The sequence below is a fragment of the Manis javanica genome, chromosome 6 (assembly GCF_040802235.1).
Source record: "Manis javanica isolate MJ-LG chromosome 6, MJ_LKY, whole genome shotgun sequence".
Taxonomy (NCBI): domain Eukaryota; kingdom Metazoa; phylum Chordata; class Mammalia; order Pholidota; family Manidae; genus Manis; species Manis javanica.
Genome location: NC_133161.1, coordinates 109,618,152 through 109,645,549, shown reverse-complemented (window position 1 = coordinate 109,645,549; position 27,398 = coordinate 109,618,152).

The following is a 27,398-nucleotide window of genomic DNA, read 5'->3' as shown; positions in this document are numbered from 1 at the left end:
CTGCGTAGAGCTCTCTTTTGCTGAGTGCCGGGCACTCGCTTGTGTGGCCATCGACGTGCGGCCTGGCTGTCGGGGGGAATGCCCGCATACAACGAATTTACCTTGTCGTGTGCTTTCCACGTCTGTCCCGCGTGCCTGCACTCTAAGTGCCCGCGTGGACTCTGCCGCGTAGAGCTCCCTTTCGCTGAGCGGCGGGGGTGCTCGCTTGTGTGGCCCCCTAGCGTGAGGCCTTGCCGAGGAAGCCCGGCTGTAAGGGAAATGCCCGCATGCAACGAATTTCGCGTGGAAACTTAAAAAGTCGCTTTTCCTGCGACTATGTGGCTGCTTCAGAGATGCCCAGGTTGGTCCGTGGGGTATGTGAGCCGATCTCCCATGCCACAGTCTGAGCATTGAAAACTAAGTGCCCGTCGGCTTCAGTCCCCAGGCATCGTGTCAGCAAGAGACATGTGTGTGCAAGCTGCTCCAGAGCCTGGTGGCAGATGGGCCCTGAGCCGCAGAGCTGTTGTCCTGCAGAGAAGGCCCTGACGCTGCCGGCTCAGCCCACGTGATCGGCTGCTCAGCCATATCCAGATTGGCGGCTAAACACTGCTGTGTGAAGGCGAGCTTCTGATATGTATTCACACTCCCAGGCACAAGACTACTATGACGAGGTCTTCTGCCCAGCCTCAGGGGAAGAGGCAGGGCAAGTTGCTTTCTGTACGGGCATTGGAAGCAGGACGTGTGGGCGTTCTGTTCAACAGGTTGAAAAGCCGGCAGCGCCAAGCGGTTGAGGTGACGTTCGGCTGCGCGTGTTATGCGCATGATGAGGGATGTGCTGGCCGCGTGTGGTTGTGCTTGTTTTAGTATGTCTCATGGTGTGCTGCAGTAGGGCATCTGTGCAATGAATTTCATGTGTATTGTGAGCAGTTATGTGCCTTGATGTGGATGTGTCCGGTGTGTGTCATGCTTCTGTGTAGTGTGTGTTCCGTTCTGCGCTCCTGTGTGAGGCTGTCTGGGTGGTGTTGTCTCTACGTGGTTGTGTGCGTAGCGTGTAGTGTGTGAAATGAAAGGTATGCTGTCTCCTCTGTTGGTTGTGCGTTTCGCCTTTATGTCTGAGAGGGTTTTGCGCGTTTCGTGCGTCTGCGACTGTGACTGAGGTGTTGCTGTGTTTGAGTGGTTGCGTGTGTGTTACGTGTGTGATTTGAAACTGGTTGTCTGTGTGGTTGTGCTTGTTTCCTGTGCCTCATTGTGTGTGCTGTGGGTACTCTGCGAAATGTCGCTGGCGTGTGTTGTGAGCAGCTGCGTGCTTCGACGTGTCTGGTGTGCGTCCTGTGACTTGTGTTGATACACTCTGGGTTCTGTGTGTGTACGCGCTGCACAGTGCAGCCCGTGTGCATGGACGTGAGCGTGGGTTGTCTGTGCGTGGTCGTGCGTGCGATGCGTGGTGTGTGAAGTGTGCGCTACGTGGGTTTTCGTTGGTTTTGTGTGTGTGTGTGTGTGTGTGTGTGTGTGTGTGTCGCACTTGGTTTTGTATGTGGTGTGTCTGTGTTGCGTGTGTGATTGGGATTTGTGCTTGGCTGCGTTTGAGAGGTTGTGTGTGTGTTTGGTTGAGTTCTGCGTGTGATGTGAGATGTGTGTGGTCTGTGTGTGTGGCTGTGCTTGTTTGCGTGCCTCCTGGTGTGCATTGTGTGTGCTCATTGCAGTGTGATTTGCGTGAATTGTGCGCTCTTCTGCCCTGCGATGTTTGAGGTGTGCGTTGTTCTCTGTGTTGTGCCGTGTGCGTGTTGAGAGGTTCTGTGTGTGTGTGTGTGTGTGTGTGTGTGTGTTCTCTACGTACGTGTCTGCGGGTGTTGTGTGCGTTGTGGCTGCTCCTTGAGTGTGTGTTGCGTGTGGCTTTATGTGTGGTGTGCAGTGGTTGCGTTGCTCTGTGTGTGTGTTGTTGCATTGTTGATGTTATTGAGTTGTGTGTGTGATGAGTTGCGATATTATTACTTTCGGTGTGTGATGCTTGTGTGTGCCGTGTGATGTGTTGTTCTGTGATTTGTGTTTGTGTTGTGTGTATTCTACTCTGTTCTGTGGCCTGTGCGTTTTGCAAGTTGAGTGAGATATTTTGCGTGTTATGACTGATACCTTCGTGTATGTGTTGCGTGTTTGGCATTGTGCATTCTGTGAGGCTCTGCGCGCTGTACGTGCTGTGTGTGTCTGGAGTGGTGTGTGTAGTGTGTGAAATGGGCGTTGCATGAACTCGGTGTTCTTTCTGTCGTGGTTTGTGTGCGTTTCGCATGTGGGTTTCTATGTGGGTGGTTGCGTTTGACAGTTTGTGCGTGTGGTCGGCTCTTGGAGTAGTGAGTGCAATTTGTGATGTGGGTACTGTGTACGGTCAAGCTCGGTCCGTGTGCCTCACTGTGCGTGTTATGTTGTGTTCCCTCCGAGAGCCGTGGTTCCCGTGTGTGGTGGTGTGCAGTTATGTTCTCGGTGTGTGGTGGGGTTTGATGTGGAGTGTGATGTGCTGTTTGTGTGTTGAGGGACTTGTGCATTCAAGTGCACAGAAGACCGCCTCTCGTGCTTGTCCGTTCTCTCCACACGTTCGTAATCCTCCAGGCGGGCCTTTTCCCCTGAGGACGCAAAAAAGCCCCCTCACCCATTTCATCGCAAGGCCCTGAAGATGCCTTTGTCGGAACGTGTCAGAAACTGCTGCAGGAGAGAGAGCCTTATGCCAGACTTTGCTGGGGAAACGACTCACCGTGCACTGAGGCGACCCCTCCCTCCCTGAGAGAATACCAGGCTGCTTTCGCCTTGCGTGCAATATTCTCCTAGGGGATGAGGAAAAGAGTAAACATTGCAGTAGAAGGCGGTCTTCTCTGTACGCCCTTTATCTCGAGGGCGTAAGTGGGCTGCGATGAGGCCTTCGCACTAGACACACTAGGAAGTTGCAGAACGAGATGCTCTGAAGGAAGCAGCAGTGGAGGCAAGTCAGCTTTGCTCGGAAACTGAGCTTGCTACACGCTTTCCGTGTGTGTCCCGTGTGCCTGCACTCCAGGCACCTGAGTGAAGTCTCCTCCTGCGTAGAGCTCTCTTTTGCTGAGTGCCGGGCACTCGCTTGTGTGGCCATCGACGTGCGGCCTGGCTGTCGGGGGGAATGCCCGCATACAACGAATTTACCTTGTCGTGTGCTTTCCACGTCTGTCCCGCGTGCCTGCACTCTAAGTGCCCGCGTGGACTCTGCCGCGTAGAGCTCCCTTTCGCTGAGCGGCGGGGGTGCTCGCTTGTGTGGCCCCCTAGCGTGAGGCCTTGCCGAGGAAGCCCGGCTGTAAGGGAAATGCCCGCATGCAACGAATTTCGCGTGGAAACTTAAAAAGTCGCTTTTCCTGCGACTATGTGGCTGCTTCAGAGATGCCCAGGTTGGTCCGTGGGGTATGTGAGCCGATCTCCCATGCCACAGTCTGAGCATTGAAAACTAAGTGCCCGTCGGCTTCAGTCCCCAGGCATCGTGTCAGCAAGAGACATGTGTGTGCAAGCTGCTCCAGAGCCTGGTGGCAGATGGGCCCTGAGCCGCAGAGCTGTTGTCCTGCAGAGAAGGCCCTGACGCTGCCGGCTCAGCCCACGTGATCGGCTGCTCAGCCATATCCAGATTGGCGGCTAAACACTGCTGTGTGAAGGCGAGCTTCTGATATGTATTCACACTCCCAGGCACAAGACTACTATGACGAGGTCTTCTGCCCAGCCTCAGGGGAAGAGGCAGGGCAAGTTGCTTTCTGTACGGGCATTGGAAGCAGGACGTGTGGGCGTTCTGTTCAACAGGTTGAAAAGCCGGCAGCACCAAGCGGTTGAGGTGACGTTCGGCTGCGCGTGTTATGCGCATGATGAGGGATGTGCTGGCCGCGTGTGGTTGTGCTTGTTTTAGTATGTCTCATGGTGTGCTGCAGTAGGGCATCTGTGCAATGAATTTCATGTGTATTGTGAGCAGTTATGTGCCTTGATGTGGATGTGTCCGGTGTGTGTCATGCTTCTGTGTAGTGTGTGTTCCGTTCTGCGCTCCTGTGTGAGGCTGTCTGGGTGGTGTTGTCTCTACGTGGTTGTGTGCGTAGCGTGTAGTGTGTGAAATGAAAGGTATGCTGTCTCCTCTGTTGGTTGTGCGTTTCGCCTTTATGTCTGAGAGGGTTTTGCGCGTTTCGTGCGTCTGCGACTGTGACTGAGGTGTTGCTGTGTTTGAGTGGTTGCGTGTGTGTTACGTGTGTGATTTGAAACTGGTTGTCTGTGTGGTTGTGCTTGTTTCCTGTGCCTCATTGTGTGTGCTGTGGGTACTCTGCGAAATGTCGCTGGCGTGTGTTGTGAGCAGCTGCGTGCTTCGACGTGTCTGGTGTGCGTCCTGTGACTTGTGTTGATACACTCTGGGTTCTGTGTGTGTACGCGCTGCACAGTGCAGCCCGTGTGCATGGACGTGAGCGTGGGTTGTCTGTGCGTGGTCGTGCGTGCGATGCGTGGTGTGTGAAGTGTGCGCTACGTGGGTTTTCGTTGGTTTTGTGTGTGTGTGTGTGTGTGTGTGTGTCGCACTTGGTTTTGTATGTGGTGTGTCTGTTTTGCGTGTGTGATTGGGATTTGTGCTTGGCTGCGTTTGAGAGGTTGTGTGTGTGTTTGGTTGAGTTCTGCGTGTGATGTGAGATGTGTGTGGTCTGTGTGTGTGGCTGTGCTTGTTTGCGTGCCTCCTGGTGTGCATTGTGTGTGCTCATTGCAGTGTGATTTGCGTGAATTGTGCGCTCTTCTGCCCTGCGATGTTTGAGGTGTGCGTTGTTCTCTGTGTTGTGCCGTGTGCGTGTTGAGAGGTTCTGTGTGTGTGTGTGTGTGTGTGTGTGTGTGTGTGTGTGTGTGTTCTCTACGTACGTGTCTGCGGGTGTTGTGTGCGTTGTGGCTGCTCCTTGAGTGTGTGTTGCGTGTGGCTTTATGTGTGGTGTGCAGTGGTTGCGTTGCTCTGTGTGTGTGTTGTTGCATTGTTGATGTTATTGAGTTGTGTGTGTGATGAGTTGCGATATTATTACTTTCGGTGTGTGATGCTTGTGTGTGCCGTGTGATGTGTTGTTCTGTGATTTGTGTTTGTGTTGTGTGTATTCTACTCTGTTCTGTGGCCTGTGCGTTTTGCAAGTTGAGTGAGATATTTTGCGTGTTATGACTGATACCTTCGTGTATGTGTTGCGTGTTTGGCATTGTGCATTCTGTGAGGCTCTGCGCGCTGTACGTGCTGTGTGTGTCTGGAGTGGTGTGTGTAGTGTGTGAAATGGGCGTTGCATGAACTCGGTGTTCTTTCTGTCGTGGTTTGTGTGCGTTTCGCATGTGGGTTTCTATGTGGGTGGTTGCGTTTGACAGTTTGTGCGTGTGGTCGGCTCTTGGAGTAGTGAGTGCAATTTGTGATGTGGGTACTGTGTACGGTCAAGCTCGGTCCGTGTGCCTCACTGTGCGTGTTATGTTGTGTTCCCTCCGAGAGCCGTGGTTCCCGTGTGTGGTGGTGTGCAGTTATGTTCTCGGTGTGTGGTGGGGTTTGATGTGGAGTGTGATGTGCTGTTTGTGTGTTGAGGGACTTGTGCATTCAAGTGCACAGAAGACCGCCTCTCGTGCTTGTCCGTTCTCTCCACACGTTCGTAATCCTCCAGGCGGGCCTTTTCCCCTGAGGACGCAAAAAAGCCCCCTCACCCATTTCATCGCAAGGCCCTGAAGATGCCTTTGTCGGAACGTGTCAGAAACTGCTGCAGGAGAGAGAGCCTTATGCCAGACTTTGCTGGGGAAACGACTCACCGTGCACTGAGGCGACCCCTCCCTCCCTGAGAGAATACCAGGCTGCTTTCGCCTTGCGTGCAATATTCTCCTAGGGGATGAGGAAAAGAGTAAACATTGCAGTAGAAGGCGGTCTTCTCTGTACGCCCTTTATCTCGAGGGCGTAAGTGGGCTGCGATGAGGCCTTCGCACTAGACACACTAGGAAGTTGCAGAACGAGATGCTCTGAAGGAAGCAGCAGTGGAGGCAAGTCAGCTTTGCTCGGAAACTGAGCTTGCTACACGCTTTCCGTGTGTGTCCCGTGTGCCTGCACTCCAGGCACCTGAGTGAAGTCTCCTCCTGCGTAGAGCTCTCTTTTGCTGAGTGCCGGGCACTCGCTTGTGTGGCCATCGACGTGCGGCCTGGCTGTCGGGGGGAATGCCCGCATACAACGAATTTACCTTGTCGTGTGCTTTCCACGTCTGTCCCGCGTGCCTGCACTCTAAGTGCCCGCGTGGACTCTGCCGCGTAGAGCTCCCTTTCGCTGAGCGGCGGGGGTGCTCGCTTGTGTGGCCCCCTAGCGTGAGGCCTTGCCGAGGAAGCCCGGCTGTAAGGGAAATGCCCGCATGCAACGAATTTCGCGTGGAAACTTAAAAAGTCGCTTTTCCTGCGACTATGTGGCTGCTTCAGAGATGCCCAGGTTGGTCCGTGGGGTATGTGAGCCGATCTCCCATGCCACAGTCTGAGCATTGAAAACTAAGTGCCCGTCGGCTTCAGTCCCCAGGCATCGTGTCAGCAAGAGACATGTGTGTGCAAGCTGCTCCAGAGCCTGGTGGCAGATGGGCCCTGAGCCGCAGAGCTGTTGTCCTGCAGAGAAGGCCCTGACGCTGCCGGCTCAGCCCACGTGATCGGCTGCTCAGCCATATCCAGATTGGCGGCTAAACACTGCTGTGTGAAGGCGAGCTTCTGATATGTATTCACACTCCCAGGCACAAGACTACTATGACGAGGTCTTCTGCCCAGCCTCAGGGGAAGAGGCAGGGCAAGTTGCTTTCTGTACGGGCATTGGAAGCAGGACGTGTGGGCGTTCTGTTCAACAGGTTGAAAAGCCGGCAGCACCAAGCGGTTGAGGTGACGTTCGGCTGCGCGTGTTATGCGCATGATGAGGGATGTGCTGGCCGCGTGTGGTTGTGCTTGTTTTAGTATGTCTCATGGTGTGCTGCAGTAGGGCATCTGTGCAATGAATTTCATGTGTATTGTGAGCAGTTATGTGCCTTGATGTGGATGTGTCCGGTGTGTGTCATGCTTCTGTGTAGTGTGTGTTCCGTTCTGCGCTCCTGTGTGAGGCTGTCTGGGTGGTGTTGTCTCTACGTGGTTGTGTGCGTAGCGTGTAGTGTGTGAAATGAAAGGTATGCTGTCTCCTCTGTTGGTTGTGCGTTTCGCCTTTATGTCTGAGAGGGTTTTGCGCGTTTCGTGCGTCTGCGACTGTGACTGAGGTGTTGCTGTGTTTGAGTGGTTGCGTGTGTGTTACGTGTGTGATTTGAAACTGGTTGTCTGTGTGGTTGTGCTTGTTTCCTGTGCCTCATTGTGTGTGCTGTGGGTACTCTGCGAAATGTCGCTGGCGTGTGTTGTGAGCAGCTGCGTGCTTCGACGTGTCTGGTGTGCGTCCTGTGACTTGTGTTGATACACTCTGGGTTCTGTGTGTGTACGCGCTGCACAGTGCAGCCCGTGTGCATGGACGTGAGCGTGGGTTGTCTGTGCGTGGTCGTGCGTGCGATGCGTGGTGTGTGAAGTGTGCGCTACGTGGGTTTTCGTTGGTTTTGTGTGTGTGTGTGTGTGTGTGTGTCGCACTTGGTTTTGTATGTGGTGTGTCTGTTTTGCGTGTGTGATTGGGATTTGTGCTTGGCTGCGTTTGAGAGGTTGTGTGTGTGTTTGGTTGAGTTCTGCGTGTGATGTGAGATGTGTGTGGTCTGTGTGTGTGGCTGTGCTTGTTTGCGTGCCTCCTGGTGTGCATTGTGTGTGCTCATTGCAGTGTGATTTGCGTGAATTGTGCGCTCTTCTGCCCTGCGATGTTTGAGGTGTGCGTTGTTCTCTGTGTTGTGCCGTGTGCGTGTTGAGAGGTTCTGTGTGTGTGTGTGTGTGTGTGTGTGTGTGTGTGTTCTCTACGTACGTGTCTGCGGGTGTTGTGTGCGTTGTGGCTGCTCCTTGAGTGTGTGTTGCGTGTGGCTTTATGTGTGGTGTGCAGTGGTTGCGTTGCTCTGTGTGTGTGTTGTTGCATTGTTGATGTTATTGAGTTGTGTGTGTGATGAGTTGCGATATTATTACTTTCGGTGTGTGATGCTTGTGTGTGCCGTGTGATGTGTTGTTCTGTGATTTGTGTTTGTGTTGTGTGTATTCTACTCTGTTCTGTGGCCTGTGCGTTTTGCAAGTTGAGTGAGATATTTTGCGTGTTATGACTGATACCTTCGTGTATGTGTTGCGTGTTTGGCATTGTGCATTCTGTGAGGCTCTGCGCGCTGTACGTGCTGTGTGTGTCTGGAGTGGTGTGTGTAGTGTGTGAAATGGGCGTTGCATGAACTCGGTGTTCTTTCTGTCGTGGTTTGTGTGCGTTTCGCATGTGGGTTTCTATGTGGGTGGTTGCGTTTGACAGTTTGTGCGTGTGGTCGGCTCTTGGAGTAGTGAGTGCAATTTGTGATGTGGGTACTGTGTACGGTCAAGCTCGGTCCGTGTGCCTCACTGTGCGTGTTATGTTGTGTTCCCTCCGAGAGCCGTGGTTCCCGTGTGTGGTGGTGTGCAGTTATGTTCTCGGTGTGTGGTGGGGTTTGATGTGGAGTGTGATGTGCTGTTTGTGTGTTGAGGGACTTGTGCATTCAAGTGCACAGAAGACCGCCTCTCGTGCTTGTCCGTTCTCTCCACACGTTCGTAATCCTCCAGGCGGGCCTTTTCCCCTGAGGACGCAAAAAAGCCCCCTCACCCATTTCATCGCAAGGCCCTGAAGATGCCTTTGTCGGAACGTGTCAGAAACTGCTGCAGGAGAGAGAGCCTTATGCCAGACTTTGCTGGGGAAACGACTCACCGTGCACTGAGGCGACCCCTCCCTCCCTGAGAGAATACCAGGCTGCTTTCGCCTTGCGTGCAATATTCTCCTAGGGGATGAGGAAAAGAGTAAACATTGCAGTAGAAGGCGGTCTTCTCTGTACGTAAGTGGGCTGCGATGAGGCCTTCGCACTAGACACACTAGGAAGTTGCAGAACGAGATGCTCTGAAGGAAGCAGCAGTGGAGGCAAGTCAGCTTTGCTCGGAAACTGAGCTTGCTACACGCTTTCCGTGTGTGTCCCGTGTGCCTGCACTCCAGGCACCTGAGTGAAGTCTCCTCCTGCGTAGAGCTCTCTTTTGCTGAGTGCCGGGCACTCGCTTGTGTGGCCATCGACGTGCGGCCTGGCTGTCGGGGGGAATGCCCGCATACAACGAATTTACCTTGTCGTGTGCTTTCCACGTCTGTCCCGCGTGCCTGCACTCTAAGTGCCCGCGTGGACTCTGCCGCGTAGAGCTCCCTTTCGCTGAGCGGCGGGGGTGCTCGCTTGTGTGGCCCCCTAGCGTGAGGCCTTGCCGAGGAAGCCCGGCTGTAAGGGAAATGCCCGCATGCAACGAATTTCGCGTGGAAACTTAAAAAGTCGCTTTTCCTGCGACTATGTGGCTGCTTCAGAGATGCCCAGGTTGGTCCGTGGGGTATGTGAGCCGATCTCCCATGCCACAGTCTGAGCATTGAAAACTAAGTGCCCGTCGGCTTCAGTCCCCAGGCATCGTGTCAGCAAGAGACATGTGTGTGCAAGCTGCTCCAGAGCCTGGTGGCAGATGGGCCCTGAGCCGCAGAGCTGTTGTCCTGCAGAGAAGGCCCTGACGCTGCCGGCTCAGCCCACGTGATCGGCTGCTCAGCCATATCCAGATTGGCGGCTAAACACTGCTGTGTGAAGGCGAGCTTCTGATATGTATTCACACTCCCAGGCACAAGACTACTATGACGAGGTCTTCTGCCCAGCCTCAGGGGAAGAGGCAGGGCAAGTTGCTTTCTGTACGGGCATTGGAAGCAGGACGTGTGGGCGTTCTGTTCAACAGGTTGAAAAGCCGGCAGCACCAAGCGGTTGAGGTGACGTTCGGCTGCGCGTGTTATGCGCATGATGAGGGATGTGCTGGCCGCGTGTGGTTGTGCTTGTTTTAGTATGTCTCATGGTGTGCTGCAGTAGGGCATCTGTGCAATGAATTTCATGTGTATTGTGAGCAGTTATGTGCCTTGATGTGGATGTGTCCGGTGTGTGTCATGCTTCTGTGTAGTGTGTGTTCCGTTCTGCGCTCCTGTGTGAGGCTGTCTGGGTGGTGTTGTCTCTACGTGGTTGTGTGCGTAGCGTGTAGTGTGTGAAATGAAAGGTATGCTGTCTCCTCTGTTGGTTGTGCGTTTCGCCTTTATGTCTGAGAGGGTTTTGCGCGTTTCGTGCGTCTGCGACTGTGACTGAGGTGTTGCTGTGTTTGAGTGGTTGCGTGTGTGTTACGTGTGTGATTTGAAACTGGTTGTCTGTGTGGTTGTGCTTGTTTCCTGTGCCTCATTGTGTGTGCTGTGGGTACTCTGCGAAATGTCGCTGGCGTGTGTTGTGAGCAGCTGCGTGCTTCGACGTGTCTGGTGTGCGTCCTGTGACTTGTGTTGATACACTCTGGGTTCTGTGTGTGTACGCGCTGCACAGTGCAGCCCGTGTGCATGGACGTGAGCGTGGGTTGTCTGTGCGTGGTCGTGCGTGCGATGCGTGGTGTGTGAAGTGTGCGCTACGTGGGTTTTCGTTGTTGTGTGTGTGTGTGTGTGTGTGTGTGTGTGTGTGTCGCACTTGGTTTTGTATGTGGTGTGTCTGTTTTGCGTGTGTGATTGGGATTTGTGCTTGGCTGCGTTTGAGAGGTTGTGTGTGTGTTTGGTTGAGTTCTGCGTGTGATGTGAGATGTGTGTGGTCTGTGTGTGTGGCTGTGCTTGTTTGCGTGCCTCCTGGTGTGCATTGTGTGTGCTCATTGCAGTGTGATTTGCGTGAATTGTGCGCTCTTCTCGCCTGCTATGTTTTAGGTGTGCGTTGTTCTCTGTGTTGTGCCGTGTGCGTGTTGAGAGGTTCTGTGTGTGTGTGTGTGTGTGTGTGTGTGTGTGTGTGTGTGTTCTCTACGTACGTGTCTGCGGGTGTTGTGTGCGTTGTGGCTGCTCCTTGAGTGTGTGTTGCGTGTGGCTTTATGTGTGGTGTGCAGTGGTTGCGTTGCTCTGTGTGTGTGTTGTTGCATTGTTGATGTTATTGAGTTGTGTGTGTGATGAGTTGCGATATTATTACTTTCGGTGTGTGATGCTTGTGTGTGCCGTGTGATGTGTTGTTCTGTGATTTGTGTTTGTGTTGTGTGTATTCTACTCTGTTCTGTGGCCTGTGCGTTTTGCAAGTTGAGTGAGATATTTTGCGTGTTATGACTGATACCTTCGTGTATGTGTTGCGTGTTTGGCATTGTGCATTCTGTGAGGCTCTGCGCGCTGTACGTGCTGTGTGTGTCTGGAGTGGGTGTGTGTAGTGTGTGAAATGGGCGTTGCATGAACTCGGTGTTCTTTCTGTCGTGGTTTGTGTGCGTTTCGCATGTGGGTTTCTATGTGGGTGGTTGCGTTTGACAGTTTGTGCGTGTGGTCGGCTCTTGGAGTAGTGAGTGCAATTTGTGATGTGGGTACTGTGTACGGTCAAGCTCGGTCCGTGTGCCTCACTGTGCGTGTTATGTTGTGTTCCCTCCGAGAGCCGTGGTTCCGTGTGTGGTGGTGTGCAGTTATGTTCTCGGTGTGTGGTGGGGTTTGATGTGGTTGTGATGTGCTGTTTTTGTGTTGAGGGACTTGTGCACTTGCGTGCAATATTCTCCTAGGGGATGAGGAAAAGAGTAAACATTGCAGTAGAAGGCGGTCTTCTCTGTACGCCCTTTATCTCGAGGGCGTAAGTGGGCTGCGATGAGGCCTTCGCACTAGACACACTAGGAAGTTGCAGAACGAGATGCTCTGAAGGAAGCAGCAGTGGAGGCAAGTCAGCTTTGCTCGGAAACTGAGCTTGCTACACGCTTTCCGTGTGTGTCCCGTGTGCCTGCACTCCAGGCACCTGAGTGAAGTCTCCTCCTGCGTAGAGCTCTCTTTTGCTGAGTGCCGGGCACTCGCTTGTGTGGCCATCGACGTGCGGCCTGGCTGTCGGGGGGAATGCCCGCATACAACGAATTTACCTTGTCGTGTGCTTTCCACGTCTGTCCCGCGTGCCTGCACTCTAAGTGCCCGCGTGGACTCTGCCGCGTAGAGCTCCCTTTCGCTGAGCGGCGGGGGTGCTCGCTTGTGTGGCCCCCTAGCGTGAGGCCTTGCCGAGGAAGCCCGGCTGTAAGGGAAATGCCCGCATGCAACGAATTTCGCGTGGAAACTTAAAAAGTCGCTTTTCCTGCGACTATGTGGCTGCTTCAGAGATGCCCAGGTTGGTCCGTGGGGTATGTGAGCCGATCTCCCATGCCACAGTCTGAGCATTGAAAACTAAGTGCCCGTCGGCTTCAGTCCCCAGGCATCGTGTCAGCAAGAGACATGTGTGTGCAAGCTGCTCCAGAGCCTGGTGGCAGATGGGCCCTGAGCCGCAGAGCTGTTGTCCTGCAGAGAAGGCCCTGACGCTGCCGGCTCAGCCCACGTGATCGGCTGCTCAGCCATATCCAGATTGGCGGCTAAACACTGCTGTGTGAAGGCGAGCTTCTGATATGTATTCACACTCCCAGGCACAAGACTACTATGACGAGGTCTTCTGCCCAGCCTCAGGGGAAGAGGCAGGGCAAGTTGCTTTCTGTACGGGCATTGGAAGCAGGACGTGTGGGCGTTCTGTTCAACAGGTTGAAAAGCCGGCAGCACCAAGCGGTTGAGGTGACGTTCGGCTGCGCGTGTTATGCGCATGATGAGGGATGTGCTGGCCGCGTGTGGTTGTGCTTGTTTTAGTATGTCTCATGGTGTGCTGCAGTAGGGCATCTGTGCAATGAATTTCATGTGTATTGTGAGCAGTTATGTGCCTTGATGTGGATGTGTCCGGTGTGTGTCATGCTTCTGTGTAGTGTGTGTTCCGTTCTGCGCTCCTGTGTGAGGCTGTCTGGGTGGTGTTGTCTCTACGTGGTTGTGTGCGTAGCGTGTAGTGTGTGAAATGAAAGGTATGCTGTCTCCTCTGTTGGTTGTGCGTTTCGCCTTTATGTCTGAGAGGGTTTTGCGCGTTTCGTGCGTCTGCGACTGTGACTGAGGTGTTGCTGTGTTTGAGTGGTTGCGTGTGTGTTACGTGTGTGATTTGAAACTGGTTGTCTGTGTGGTTGTGCTTGTTTCCTGTGCCTCATTGTGTGTGCTGTGGGTACTCTGCGAAATGTCGCTGGCGTGTGTTGTGAGCAGCTGCGTGCTTCGACGTGTCTGGTGTGCGTCCTGTGACTTGTGTTGATACACTCTGGGTTCTGTGTGTGTACGCGCTGCACAGTGCAGCCCGTGTGCATGGACGTGAGCGTGGGTTGTCTGTGCGTGGTCGTGCGTGCGATGCGTGGTGTGTGAAGTGTGCGCTACGTGGGTTTTCGTTGGTTTTGTGTGTGTGTGTGTGTGTGTGTGTGTGTGTCGCACTTGGTTTTGTATGTGGTGTGTCTGTTTTGCGTGTGTGATTGGGATTTGTGCTTGGCTGCGTTTGAGAGGTTGTGTGTGTGTTTGGTTGAGTTCTGCGTGTGATGTGAGATGTGTGTGGTCTGTGTGTGTGGCTGTGCTTGTTTGCGTGCCTCCTGGTGTGCATTGTGTGTGCTCATTGCAGTGTGATTTGCGTGAATTGTGCGCTCTTCTGCCCTGCGATGTTTGAGGTGTGCGTTGTTCTCTGTGTTGTGCCGTGTGCGTGTTGAGAGGTTCTGTGTGTGTGTGTGTGTGTGTGTGTGTGTGTGTGTTCTCTACGTACGTGTCTGCGGGTGTTGTGTGCGTTGTGGCTGCTCCTTGAGTGTGTGTTGCGTGTGGCTTTATGTGTGGTGTGCAGTGGTTGCGTTGCTCTGTGTGTGTGTTGTTGCATTGTTGATGTTATTGAGTTGTGTGTGTGATGAGTTGCGATATTATTACTTTCGGTGTGTGATGCTTGTGTGTGCCGTGTGATGTGTTGTTCTGTGATTTGTGTTTGTGTTGTGTGTATTCTACTCTGTTCTGTGGCCTGTGCGTTTTGCAAGTTGAGTGAGATATTTTGCGTGTTATGACTGATACCTTCGTGTATGTGTTGCGTGTTTGGCATTGTGCATTCTGTGAGGCTCTGCGCGCTGTACGTGCTGTGTGTGTCTGGAGTGGTGTGTGTAGTGTGTGAAATGGGCGTTGCATGAACTCGGTGTTCTTTCTGTCGTGGTTTGTGTGCGTTTCGCATGTGGGTTTCTATGTGGGTGGTTGCGTTTGACAGTTTGTGCGTGTGGTCGGCTCTTGGAGTAGTGAGTGCAATTTGTGATGTGGGTACTGTGTACGGTCAAGCTCGGTCCGTGTGCCTCACTGTGCGTGTTATGTTGTGTTCCCTCCGAGAGCCGTGGTTCCCGTGTGTGGTGGTGTGCAGTTATGTTCTCGGTGTGTGGTGGGGTTTGATGTGGAGTGTGATGTGCTGTTTGTGTGTTGAGGGACTTGTGCATTCAAGTGCACAGAAGACCGCCTCTCGTGCTTGTCCGTTCTCTCCACACGTTCGTAATCCTCCAGGCGGGCCTTTTCCCCTGAGGACGCAAAAAAGCCCCCTCACCCATTTCATCGCAAGGCCCTGAAGATGCCTTTGTCGGAACGTGTCAGAAACTGCTGCAGGAGAGAGAGCCTTATGCCAGACTTTGCTGGGGAAACGACTCACCGTGCACTGAGGCGACCCCTCCCTCCCTGAGAGAATACCAGGCTGCTTTCGCCTTGCGTGCAATATTCTCCTAGGGGATGAGGAAAAGAGTAAACATTGCAGTAGAAGGCGGTCTTCTCTGTACGCCCTTTATCTCGAGGGCGTAAGTGGGCTGCGATGAGGCCTTCGCACTAGACACACTAGGAAGTTGCAGAACGAGATGCTCTGAAGGAAGCAGCAGTGGAGGCAAGTCAGCTTTGCTCGGAAACTGAGCTTGCTACACGCTTTCCGTGTGTGTCCCGTGTGCCTGCACTCCAGGCACCTGAGTGAAGTCTCCTCCTGCGTAGAGCTCTCTTTTGCTGAGTGCCGGGCACTCGCTTGTGTGGCCATCGACGTGCGGCCTGGCTGTCGGGGGGAATGCCCGCATACAACGAATTTACCTTGTCGTGTGCTTTCCACGTCTGTCCCGCGTGCCTGCACTCTAAGTGCCCGCGTGGACTCTGCCGCGTAGAGCTCCCTTTCGCTGAGCGGCGGGGGTGCTCGCTTGTGTGGCCCCCTAGCGTGAGGCCTTGCCGAGGAAGCCCGGCTGTAAGGGAAATGCCCGCATGCAACGAATTTCGCGTGGAAACTTAAAAAGTCGCTTTTCCTGCGACTATGTGGCTGCTTCAGAGATGCCCAGGTTGGTCCGTGGGGTATGTGAGCCGATCTCCCATGCCACAGTCTGAGCATTGAAAACTAAGTGCCCGTCGGCTTCAGTCCCCAGGCATCGTGTCAGCAAGAGACATGTGTGTGCAAGCTGCTCCAGAGCCTGGTGGCAGATGGGCCCTGAGCCGCAGAGCTGTTGTCCTGCAGAGAAGGCCCTGACGCTGCCGGCTCAGCCCACGTGATCGGCTGCTCAGCCATATCCAGATTGGCGGCTAAACACTGCTGTGTGAAGGCGAGCTTCTGATATGTATTCACACTCCCAGGCACAAGACTACTATGACGAGGTCTTCTGCCCAGCCTCAGGGGAAGAGGCAGGGCAAGTTGCTTTCTGTACGGGCATTGGAAGCAGGACGTGTGGGCGTTCTGTTCAACAGGTTGAAAAGCCGGCAGCACCAAGCGGTTGAGGTGACGTTCGGCTGCGCGTGTTATGCGCATGATGAGGGATGTGCTGGCCGCGTGTGGTTGTGCTTGTTTTAGTATGTCTCATGGTGTGCTGCAGTAGGGCATCTGTGCAATGAATTTCATGTGTATTGTGAGCAGTTATGTGCCTTGATGTGGATGTGTCCGGTGTGTGTCATGCTTCTGTGTAGTGTGTGTTCCGTTCTGCGCTCCTGTGTGAGGCTGTCTGGGTGGTGTTGTCTCTACGTGGTTGTGTGCGTAGCGTGTAGTGTGTGAAATGAAAGGTATGCTGTCTCCTCTGTTGGTTGTGCGTTTCGCCTTTATGTCTGAGAGGGTTTTGCGCGTTTCGTGCGTCTGCGACTGTGACTGAGGTGTTGCTGTGTTTGAGTGGTTGCGTGTGTGTTACGTGTGTGATTTGAAACTGGTTGTCTGTGTGGTTGTGCTTGTTTCCTGTGCCTCATTGTGTGTGCTGTGGGTACTCTGCGAAATGTCGCTGGCGTGTGTTGTGAGCAGCTGCGTGCTTCGACGTGTCTGGTGTGCGTCCTGTGACTTGTGTTGATACACTCTGGGTTCTGTGTGTGTACGCGCTGCACAGTGCAGCCCGTGTGCATGGACGTGAGCGTGGGTTGTCTGTGCGTGGTCGTGCGTGCGATGCGTGGTGTGTGAAGTGTGCGCTACGTGGGTTTTCGTTGGTTTTGTTTGTGTGTGTGTGTGTGTGTGTGTGTGTGTCGCACTTGGTTTTGTATGTGGTGTGTCTGTTTTGCGTGTGTGATTGGGATTTGTGCTTGGCTGCGTTTGAGAGGTTGTGTGTGTGTTTGGTTGAGTTCTGCGTGTGATGTGAGATGTGTGTGGTCTGTGTGTGTGGCTGTGCTTGTTTGCGTGCCTCCTGGTGTGCATTGTGTGTGCTCATTGCAGTGTGATTTGCGTGAATTGTGCGCTCTTCTGCCCTGCGATGTTTGAGGTGTGCGTTGTTCTCTGTGTTGTGCCGTGTGCGTGTTGAGAGGTTGTGTGTGTGTGTGTGTGTGTGTGTGTGTGTTCTCTACGTACGTGTCTGCGGGTGTTGTGTGCGTTGTGGCTGCTCCTTGAGTGTGTGTTGCGTGTGGCTTTATGTGTGGTGTGCAGTGGTTGCGTTGCTCTGTGTGTGTGTTGTTGCATTGTTGATGTTATTGAGTTGTGTGTGTGATGAGTTGCGATATTATTACTTTCGGTGTGTGATGCTTGTGTGTGCCGTGTGATGTGTTGTTCTGTGATTTGTGTTTGTGTTGTGTGTATTCTACTCTGTTCTGTGGCCTGTGCGTTTTGCAAGTTGAGTGAGATATTTTGCGTGTTATGACTGATACCTTCGTGTATGTGTTGCGTGTTTGGCATTGTGCATTCTGTGAGGCTCTGCGCGCTGTACGTGCTGTGTGTGTCTGGAGTGGTGTGTGTAGTGTGTGAAATGGGCGTTGCATGAACTCGGTGTTCTTTCTGTCGTGGTTTGTGTGCGTTTCGCATGTGGGTTTCTATGTGGGTGGTTGCGTTTGACAGTTTGTGCGTGTGGTCGGCTCTTGGAGTAGTGAGTGCAATTTGTGATGTGGGTACTGTGTACGGTCAAGCTCGGTCCGTGTGCCTCACTGTGCGTGTTATGTTGTGTTCCCTCCGAGAGCCGTGGTTCCCGTGTGTGGTGGTGTGCAGTTATGTTCTCGGTGTGTGGTGGGGTTTGATGTGGAGTGTGATGTGCTGTTTGTGTGTTGAGGGACTTGTGCATTCAAGTGCACAGAAGACCGCCTCTCGTGCTTGTCCGTTCTCTCCACACGTTCGTAATCCTCCAGGCGGGCCTTTTCCCCTGAGGACGCAAAAAAGCCCCCTCACCCATTTCATCGCAAGGCCCTGAAGATGCCTTTGTCGGAACGTGTCAGAAACTGCTGCAGGAGAGAGAGCCTTATGCCAGACTTTGCTGGGGAAACGACTCACCGTGCACTGAGGCGACCCCTCCCTCCCTGAGAGAATACCAGGCTGCTTTCGCCTTGCGTGCAATATTCTCCTAGGGGATGAGGAAAAGAGTAAACATTGCAGTAGAAGGCGGTCTTCTCTGTACGCCCTTTATCTCGAGGGCGTAAGTGGGCTGCGATGAGGCCTTCGCACTAGACACACTAGGAAGTTGCAGAACGAGATGCTCTGAAGGAAGCAGCAGTGGAGGCAAGTCAGCTTTGCTCGGAAACTGAGCTTGCTACACGCTTTCCGTGTGTGTCCCGTGTGCCTGCACTCCAGGCACCTGAGTGAAGTCTCCTCCTGCGTAGAGCTCTCTTTTGCTGAGTGCCGGGCACTCGCTTGTGTGGCCATCGACGTGCGGCCTGGCTGTCGGGGGGAATGCCCGCATACAACGAATTTACCTTGTCGTGTGCTTTCCACGTCTGTCCCGCGTGCCTGCACTCTAAGTGCCCGCGTGGACTCTGCCGCGTAGAGCTCCCTTTCGCTGAGCGGCGGGGGTGCTCGCTTGTGTGGCCCCCTAGCGTGAGGCCTTGCCGAGGAAGCCCGGCTGTAAGGGAAATGCCCGCATGCAACGAATTTCGCGTGGAAACTTAAAAAGTCGCTTTTCCTGCGACTATGTGGCTGCTTCAGAGATGCCCAGGTTGGTCCGTGGGGTATGTGAGCCGATCTCCCATGCCACAGTCTGAGCATTGAAAACTAAGTGCCCGTCGGCTTCAGTCCCCAGGCATCGTGTCAGCAAGAGACATGTGTGTGCAAGCTGCTCCAGAGCCTGGTGGCAGATGGGCCCTGAGCCGCAGAGCTGTTGTCCTGCAGAGAAGGCCCTGACGCTGCCGGCTCAGCCCACGTGATCGGCTGCTCAGCCATATCCAGATTGGCGGCTAAACACTGCTGTGTGAAGGCGAGCTTCTGATATGTATTCACACTCCCAGGCACAAGACTACTATGACGAGGTCTTCTGCCCAGCCTCAGGGGAAGAGGCAGGGCAAGTTGCTTTCTGTACGGGCATTGGAAGCAGGACGTGTGGGCGTTCTGTTCAACAGGTTGAAAAGCCGGCAGCACCAAGCGGTTGAGGTGACGTTCGGCTGCGCGTGTTATGCGCATGATGAGGGATGTGCTGGCCGCGTGTGGTTGTGCTTGTTTTAGTATGTCTCATGGTGTGCTGCAGTAGGGCATCTGTGCAATGAATTTCATGTGTATTGTGAGCAGTTATGTGCCTTGATGTGGATGTGTCCGGTGTGTGTCATGCTTCTGTGTAGTGTGTGTTCCGTTCTGCGCTCCTGTGTGAGGCTGTCTGGGTGGTGTTGTCTCTACGTGGTTGTGTGCGTAGCGTGTAGTGTGTGAAATGAAAGGTATGCTGTCTCCTCTGTTGGTTGTGCGTTTCGCCTTTATGTCTGAGAGGGTTTTGCGCGTTTCGTGCGTCTGCGACTGTGACTGAGGTGTTGCTGTGTTTGAGTGGTTGCGTGTGTGTTACGTGTGTGATTTGAAACTGGTTGTCTGTGTGGTTGTGCTTGTTTCCTGTGCCTCATTGTGTGTGCTGTGGGTACTCTGCGAAATGTCGCTGGCGTGTGTTGTGAGCAGCTGCGTGCTTCGACGTGTCTGGTGTGCGTCCTGTGACTTGTGTTGATACACTCTGGGTTCTGTGTGTGTACGCGCTGCACAGTGCAGCCCGTGTGCATGGACGTGAGCGTGGGTTGTCTGTGCGTGGTCGTGCGTGCGATGCGTGGTGTGTGAAGTGTGCGCTACGTGGGTTTTCGTTGGTTTTGTGTGTGTGTGTGTGTGTGTGTGTGTGTGTCGCACTTGGTTTTGTATGTGGTGTGTCTGTTTTGCGTGTGTGATTGGGATTTGTGCTTGGCTGCGTTTGAGAGGTTGTGTGTGTGTTTGGTTGAGTTCTGCGTGTGATGTGAGATGTGTGTGGTCTGTGTGTGTGGCTGTGCTTGTTTGCGTGCCTCCTGGTGTGCATTGTGTGTGCTCATTGCAGTGTGATTTGCGTGAATTGTGCGCTCTTCTGCCCTGCGATGTTTGAGGTGTGCGTTGTTCTCTGTGTTGTGCCGTGTGCGTGTTGAGAGGTTGTGTGTGTGTGTGTGTGTGTGTGTGTGTGTTCTCTACGTACGTGTCTGCGGGTGTTGTGTGCGTTGTGGCTGCTCCTTGAGTGTGTGTTGCGTGTGGCTTTATGTGTGGTGTGCAGTGGTTGCGTTGCTCTGTGTGTGTGTTGTTGCATTGTTGATGTTATTGAGTTGTGTGTGTGATGAGTTGCGATATTATTACTTTCGGTGTGTGATGCTTGTGTGTGCCGTGTGATGTGTTGTTCTGTGATTTGTGTTTGTGTTGTGTGTATTCTACTCTGTTCTGTGGCCTGTGCGTTTTGCAAGTTGAGTGAGATATTTTGCGTGTTATGACTGATACCTTCGTGTATGTGTTGCGTGTTTGGCATTGTGCATTCTGTGAGGCTCTGCGCGCTGTACGTGCTGTGTGTGTCTGGAGTGGTGTGTGTAGTGTGTGAAATGGGCGTTGCATGAACTCGGTGTTCTTTCTGTCGTGGTTTGTGTGCGTTTCGCATGTGGGTTTCTATGTGGGTGGTTGCGTTTGACAGTTTGTGCGTGTGGTCGGCTCTTGGAGTAGTGAGTGCAATTTGTGATGTGGGTACTGTGTACGGTCAAGCTCGGTCCGTGTGCCTCACTGTGCGTGTTATGTTGTGTTCCCTCCGAGAGCCGTGGTTCCCGTGTGTGGTGGTGTGCAGTTATGTTCTCGGTGTGTGGTGGGGTTTGATGTGGAGTGTGATGTGCTGTTTGTGTGTTGAGGGACTTGTGCATTCAAGTGCACAGAAGACCGCCTCTCGTGCTTGTCCGTTCTCTCCACACGTTCGTAATCCTCCAGGCGGGCCTTTTCCCCTGAGGACGCAAAAAAGCCCCCTCACCCATTTCATCGCAAGGCCCTGAAGATGCCTTTGTCGGAACGTGTCAGAAACTGCTGCAGGAGAGAGAGCCTTATGCCAGACTTTGCTGGGGAAACGACTCACCGTGCACTGAGGCGACCCCTCCCTCCCCGAGAGAATACCAGGCTGCTTTCGCCTTGCGTGCAATATTCTCCTAGGGGATGAGGAAAAGAGTAAACATTGCAGTAGAAGGCGGTCTTCTCTGTACGCCCTTTATCTCGAGGGCGTAAGTGGGCTGCGATGAGGCCTTCGCACTAGACACACTAGGAAGTTGCAGAACGAGATGCTCTGAAGGAAGCAGCAGTGGAGGCAAGTCAGCTTTGCTCGGAAACTGAGCTTGCTACACGCTTTCCGTGTGTGTCCCGTGTGCCTGCACTCCAGGCACCTGAGTGAAGTCTCCTCCTGCGTAGAGCTCTCTTTTGCTGAGTGCCGGGCACTCGCTTGTGTGGCCATCGACGTGCGGCCTGGCTGTCGGGGGGAATGCCCGCATACAACGAATTTACCTTGTCGTGTGCTTTCCACGTCTGTCCCGCGTGCCTGCACTCTAAGTGCCCGCGTGGACTCTGCCGCGTAGAGCTCCCTTTCGCTGAGCGGCGGGGGTGCTCGCTTGTGTGGCCCCCTAGCGTGAGGCCTTGCCGAGGAAGCCCGGCTGTAAGGGAAATGCCCGCATGCAACGAATTTCGCGTGGAAACTTAAAAAGTCGCTTTTCCTGCGACTATGTGGCTGCTTCAGAGATGCCCAGGTTGGTCCGTGGGGTATGTGAGCCGATCTCCCATGCCACAGTCTGAGCATTGAAAACTAAGTGCCCGTCGGCTTCAGTCCCCAGGCATCGTGTCAGCAAGAGACATGTGTGTGCAAGCTGCTCCAGAGCCTGGTGGCAGATGGGCCCTGAGCCGCAGAGCTGTTGTCCTGCAGAGAAGGCCCTGACGCTGCCGGCTCAGCCCACGTGATCGGCTGCTCAGCCATATCCAGATTGGCGGCTAAACACTGCTGTGTGAAGGCGAGCTTCTGATATGTATTCACACTCCCAGGCACAAGACTACTATGACGAGGTCTTCTGCCCAGCCTCAGGGGAAGAGGCAGGGCAAGTTGCTTTCTGTACGGGCATTGGAAGCAGGACGTGTGGGCGTTCTGTTCAACAGGTTGAAAAGCCGGCAGCACCAAGCGGTTGAGGTGACGTTCGGCTGCGCGTGTTATGCGCATGATGAGGGATGTGCTGGCCGCGTGTGGTTGTGCTTGTTTTAGTATGTCTCATGGTGTGCTGCAGTAGGGCATCTGTGCAATGAATTTCATGTGTATTGTGAGCAGTTATGTGCCTTGATGTGGATGTGTCCGGTGTGTGTCATGCTTCTGTGTAGTGTGTGTTCCGTTCTGCGCTCCTGTGTGAGGCTGTCTGGGTGGTGTTGTCTCTACGTGGTTGTGTGCGTAGCGTGTAGTGTGTGAAATGAAAGGTATGCTGTCTCCTCTGTTGGTTGTGCGTTTCGCCTTTATGTCTGAGAGGGTTTTGCGCGTTTCGTGCGTCTGCGACTGTGACTGAGGTGTTGCTGTGTTTGAGTGGTTGCGTGTGTGTTACGTGTGTGATTTGAAACTGGTTGTCTGTGTGGTTGTGCTTGTTTCCTGTGCCTCATTGTGTGTGCTGTGGGTACTCTGCGAAATGTCGCTGGCGTGTGTTGTGAGCAGCTGCGTGCTTCGACGTGTCTGGTGTGCGTCCTGTGACTTGTGTTGATACACTCTGGGTTCTGTGTGTGTACGCGCTGCACAGTGCAGCCCGTGTGCATGGACGTGAGCGTGGGTTGTCTGTGCGTGGTCGTGCGTGCGATGCGTGGTGTGTGAAGTGTGCGCTACGTGGGTTTTCGTTGGTTTTGTGTGTGTGTGTGTGTGTGTGTGTGTGTGTCGCACTTGGTTTTGTATGTGGTGTGTCTGTTTTGCGTGTGTGATTGGGATTTGTGCTTGGCTGCGTTTGAGAGGTTGTGTGTGTGTTTGGTTGAGTTCTGCGTGTGATGTGAGATGTGTGTGGTCTGTGTGTGTGGCTGTGCTTGTTTGCGTGCCTCCTGGTGTGCATTGTGTGTGCTCATTGCAGTGTGATTTGCGTGAATTGTGCGCTCTTCTGCCCTGCGATGTTTGAGGTGTGCGTTGTTCTCTGTGTTGTGCCGTGTGCGTGTTGAGAGGTTGTGTGTGTGTGTGTGTGTGTGTGTGTGTGTGTTCTCTACGTACGTGTCTGCGGGTGTTGTGTGCGTTGTGGCTGCTCCTTGAGTGTGTGTTGCGTGTGGCTTTATGTGTGGTGTGCAGTGGTTGCGTTGCTCTGTGTGTGTGTTGTTGCATTGTTGATGTTATTGAGTTGTGTGTGTGATGAGTTGCGATATTATTACTTTCGGTGTGTGATGCTTGTGTGTGCCGTGTGATGTGTTGTTCTGTGATTTGTGTTTGTGTTGTGTGTATTCTACTCTGTTCTGTGGCCTGTGCGTTTTGCAAGTTGAGTGAGATATTTTGCGTGTTATGACTGATACCTTCGTGTATGTGTTGCGTGTTTGGCATTGTGCATTCTGTGAGGCTCTGCGCGCTGTACGTGCTGTGTGTGTCTGGAGTGGTGTGTGTAGTGTGTGAAATGGGCGTTGCATGAACTCGGTGTTCTTTCTGTCGTGGTTTGTGTGCGTTTCGCATGTGGGTTTCTATGTGGGTGGTTGCGTTTGACAGTTTGTGCGTGTGGTCGGCTCTTGGAGTAGTGAGTGCAATTTGTGATGTGGGTACTGTGTACGGTCAAGCTCGGTCCGTGTGCCTCACTGTGCGTGTTATGTTGTGTTCCCTCCGAGAGCCGTGGTTCCCGTGTGTGGTGGTGTGCAGTTATGTTCTCGGTGTGTGGTGGGGTTTGATGTGGAGTGTGATGTGCTGTTTGTGTGTTGAGGGACTTGTGCATTCAAGTGCACAGAAGACCGCCTCTCGTGCTTGTCCGTTCTCTCCACACGTTCGTAATCCTCCAGGCGGGCCTTTTCCCCTGAGGACGCAAAAAAGCCCCCTCACCCATTTCATCGCAAGGCCCTGAAGATGCCTTTGTCGGAACGTGTCAGAAACTGCTGCAGGAGAGAGAGCCTTATGCCAGACTTTGCTGGGGAAACGACTCACCGTGCACTGAGGCGACCCCTCCCTCCCCGAGAGAATACCAGGCTGCTTTCGCCTTGCGTGCAATATTCTCCTAGGGGATGAGGAAAAGAGTAAACATTGCAGTAGAAGGCGGTCTTCTCTGTACGCCCTTTATCTCGAGGGCGTAAGTGGGCTGCGATGAGGCCTTCGCACTAGACACACTAGGAAGTTGCAGAACGAGATGCTCTGAAGGAAGCAGCAGTGGAGGCAAGTCAGCTTTGCTCGGAAACTGAGCTTGCTACACGCTTTCCGTGTGTGTCCCGTGTGCCTGCACTCCAGGCACCTGAGTGAAGTCTCCTCCTGCGTAGAGCTCTCTTTTGCTGAGTGCCGGGCACTCGCTTGTGTGGCCATCGACGTGCGGCCTGGCTGTCGGGGGGAATGCCCGCATACAACGAATTTACCTTGTCGTGTGCTTTCCACGTCTGTCCCGCGTGCCTGCACTCTAAGTGCCCGCGTGGACTCTGCCGCGTAGAGCTCCCTTTCGCTGAGCGGCGGGGGTGCTCGCTTGTGTGGCCCCCTAGCGTGAGGCCTTGCCGAGGAAGCCCGGCTGTAAGGGAAATGCCCGCATGCAACGAATTTCGCGTGGAAACTTAAAAAGTCGCTTTTCCTGCGACTATGTGGCTGCTTCAGAGATGCCCAGGTTGGTCCGTGGGGTATGTGAGCCGATCTCCCATGCCACAGTCTGAGCATTGAAAACTAAGTGCCCGTCGGCTTCAGTCCCCAGGCATCGTGTCAGCAAGAGACATGTGTGTGCAAGCTGCTCCAGAGCCTGGTGGCAGATGGGCCCTGAGCCGCAGAGCTGTTGTCCTGCAGAGAAGGCCCTGACGCTGCCGGCTCAGCCCACGTGATCGGCTGCTCAGCCATATCCAGATTGGCGGCTAAACACTGCTGTGTGAAGGCGAGCTTCTGATATGTATTCACACTCCCAGGCACAAGACTACTATGACGAGGTCTTCTGCCCAGCCTCAGGGGAAGAGGCAGGGCAAGTTGCTTTCTGTACGGGCATTGGAAGCAGGACGTGTGGGCGTTCTGTTCAACAGGTTGAAAAGCCGGCAGCACCAAGCGGTTGAGGTGACGTTCGGCTGCGCGTGTTATGCGCATGATGAGGGATGTGCTGGCCGCGTGTGGTTGTGCTTGTTTTAGTATGTCTCATGGTGTGCTGCAGTAGGGCATCTGTGCAATGAATTTCATGTGTATTGTGAGCAGTTATGTGCCTTGATGTGGATGTGTCCGGTGTGTGTCATGCTTCTGTGTAGTGTGTGTTCCGTTCTGCGCTCCTGTGTGAGGCTGTCTGGGTGGTGTTGTCTCTACGTGGTTGTGTGCGTAGCGTGTAGTGTGTGAAATGAAAGGTATGCTGTCTCCTCTGTTGGTTGTGCGTTTCGCCTTTATGTCTGAGAGGGTTTTGCGCGTTTCGTGCGTCTGCGACTGTGACTGAGGTGTTGCTGTGTTTGAGTGGTTGCGTGTGTGTTACGTGTGTGATTTGAAACTGGTTGTCTGTGTGGTTGTGCTTGTTTCCTGTGCCTCATTGTGTGTGCTGTGGGTACTCTGCGAAATGTCGCTGGCGTGTGTTGTGAGCAGCTGCGTGCTTCGACGTGTCTGGTGTGCGTCCTGTGACTTGTGTTGATACACTCTGGGTTCTGTGTGTGTACGCGCTGCACAGTGCAGCCCGTGTGCATGGACGTGAGCGTGGGTTGTCTGTGCGTGGTCGTGCGTGCGATGCGTGGTGTGTGAAGTGTGCGCTACGTGGGTTTTCGTTGGTTTTGTGTGTGTGTGTGTGTGTGTGTGTGTGTGTCGCACTTGGTTTTGTATGTGGTGTGTCTGTTTTGCGTGTGTGATTGGGATTTGTGCTTGGCTGCGTTTGAGAGGTTGTGTGTGTGTTTGGTTGAGTTCTGCGTGTGATGTGAGATGTGTGTGGTCTGTGTGTGTGGCTGTGCTTGTTTGCGTGCCTCCTGGTGTGCATTGTGTGTGCTCATTGCAGTGTGATTTGCGTGAATTGTGCGCTCTTCTGCCCTGCGATGTTTGAGGTGTGCGTTGTTCTCTGTGTTGTGCCGTGTGCGTGTTGAGAGGTTGTGTGTGTGTGTGTGTGTGTGTGTGTGTGTGTTCTCTACGTACGTGTCTGCGGGTGTTGTGTGCGTTGTGGCTGCTCCTTGAGTGTGTGTTGCGTGTGGCTTTATGTGTGGTGTGCAGTGGTTGCGTTGCTCTGTGTGTGTGTTGTTGCATTGTTGATGTTATTGAGTTGTGTGTGTGATGAGTTGCGATATTATTACTTTCGGTGTGTGATGCTTGTGTGTGCCGTGTGATGTGTTGTTCTGTGATTTGTGTTTGTGTTGTGTGTATTCTACTCTGTTCTGTGGCCTGTGCGTTTTGCAAGTTGAGTGAGATATTTTGCGTGTTATGACTGATACCTTCGTGTATGTGTTGCGTGTTTGGCATTGTGCATTCTGTGAGGCTCTGCGCGCTGTACGTGCTGTGTGTGTCTGGAGTGGTGTGTGTAGTGTGTGAAATGGGCGTTGCATGAACTCGGTGTTCTTTCTGTCGTGGTTTGTGTGCGTTTCGCATGTGGGTTTCTATGTGGGTGGTTGCGTTTGACAGTTTGTGCGTGTGGTCGGCTCTTGGAGTAGTGAGTGCAATTTGTGATGTGGGTACTGTGTACGGTCAAGCTCGGTCCGTGTGCCTCACTGTGCGTGTTATGTTGTGTTCCCTCCGAGAGCCGTGGTTCCCGTGTGTGGTGGTGTGCAGTTATGTTCTCGGTGTGTGGTGGGGTTTGATGTGGAGTGTGATGTGCTGTTTGTGTGTTGAGGGACTTGTGCATTCAAGTGCACAGAAGACCGCCTCTCGTGCTTGTCCGTTCTCTCCACACGTTCGTAATCCTCCAGGCGGGCCTTTTCCCCTGAGGACGCAAAAAAGCCCCCTCACCCATTTCATCGCAAGGCCCTGAAGATGCCTTTGTCGGAACGTGTCAGAAACTGCTGCAGGAGAGAGAGCCTTATGCCAGACTTTGCTGGGGAAACGACTCACCGTGCACTGAGGCGACCCCTCCCTCCCCGAGAGAATACCAGGCTGCTTTCGCCTTGCGTGCAATATTCTCCTAGGGGATGAGGAAAAGAGTAAACATTGCAGTAGAAGGCGGTCTTCTCTGTACGCCCTTTATCTCGAGGGCGTAAGTGGGCTGCGATGAGGCCTTCGCACTAGACACACTAGGAAGTTGCAGAACGAGATGCTCTGAAGGAAGCAGCAGTGGAGGCAAGTCAGCTTTGCTCGGAAACTGAGCTTGCTACACGCTTTCCGTGTGTGTCCCGTGTGCCTGCACTCCAGGCACCTGAGTGAAGTCTCCTCCTGCGTAGAGCTCTCTTTTGCTGAGTGCCGGGCACTCGCTTGTGTGGCCATCGACGTGCGGCCTGGCTGTCGGGGGGAATGCCCGCATACAACGAATTTACCTTGTCGTGTGCTTTCCACGTCTGTCCCGCGTGCCTGCACTCTAAGTGCCCGCGTGGACTCTGCCGCGTAGAGCTCCCTTTCGCTGAGCGGCGGGGGTGCTCGCTTGTGTGGCCCCCTAGCGTGAGGCCTTGCCGAGGAAGCCCGGCTGTAAGGGAAATGCCCGCATGCAACGAATTTCGCGTGGAAACTTAAAAAGTCGCTTTTCCTGCGACTATGTGGCTGCTTCA